Source organism: Octopus sinensis, linkage group LG15, assembly GCF_006345805.1.
Source record: "Octopus sinensis linkage group LG15, ASM634580v1, whole genome shotgun sequence".
Lineage (NCBI taxonomy): Eukaryota > Metazoa > Mollusca > Cephalopoda > Octopoda > Octopodidae > Octopus > Octopus sinensis.
This window is the reverse complement of record NC_043011.1, coordinates 61,163,211-61,163,945: the sequence shown is the minus strand read 5'-3', so window position 1 is coordinate 61,163,945 and position 735 is coordinate 61,163,211.

The following is a 735-nucleotide window of genomic DNA, read 5'->3' as shown; positions in this document are numbered from 1 at the left end:
TTCTGCTAATGTTATTTCAAATCATGCTGGTTTGAATAGGCTTCGTTATGTATCACTACAGATAAAAAAAACTGAACGATCCACATTTATATTCCTCACTGTATATTCGAGCCAACGAGCAGAGAATATATTCCAGATGTTTCAATGTCACACAAAAAACTTTAACCGACCTCACGTACATCACAGACTGTCCTTCAAATAAACCGATTTATACAAATTGTCTGTGATTAAGAATTCTTATGATTTTATGTATTAGCAGCAAAAGAGTTCACTGAAGGTTAAGCAGCTAAACCAACGAAGAATTTCGCATTGTTCTGTGAAGATAGTAATTACATCGTCAAAGAAACTTTCCAGTCGTTCAATAAAACAAGTCTATATTCAGTTTAAGTGTATTTTAAGTAATGTCAAACCATTTGTTGCAACAACAGCAAAGGGATCATTGACACGGTGGCACCGTAACTATTCGAAAGTTCATTGATATCTGTGAGTGGAGGGGGAACGCTCGCGCGGGTGTGTGTATACACGAGAAGATGCTGAAATGTTCCCGGCCTTAAGAGCATCGCGAAAGGCCTGGTTGGAAAACCAATCCGCCAGGTTCTATGACAGGGCTTAGAAAAGATGAGGTTGCGCTGAAGCAAGTGTGGGGATCTGAGAAGGGTCTTCATTTATTTTCTTTTTTGACCAAAGCTAGAAACTTATCAGCACCCACCTCATATACGTAATATATACATATAC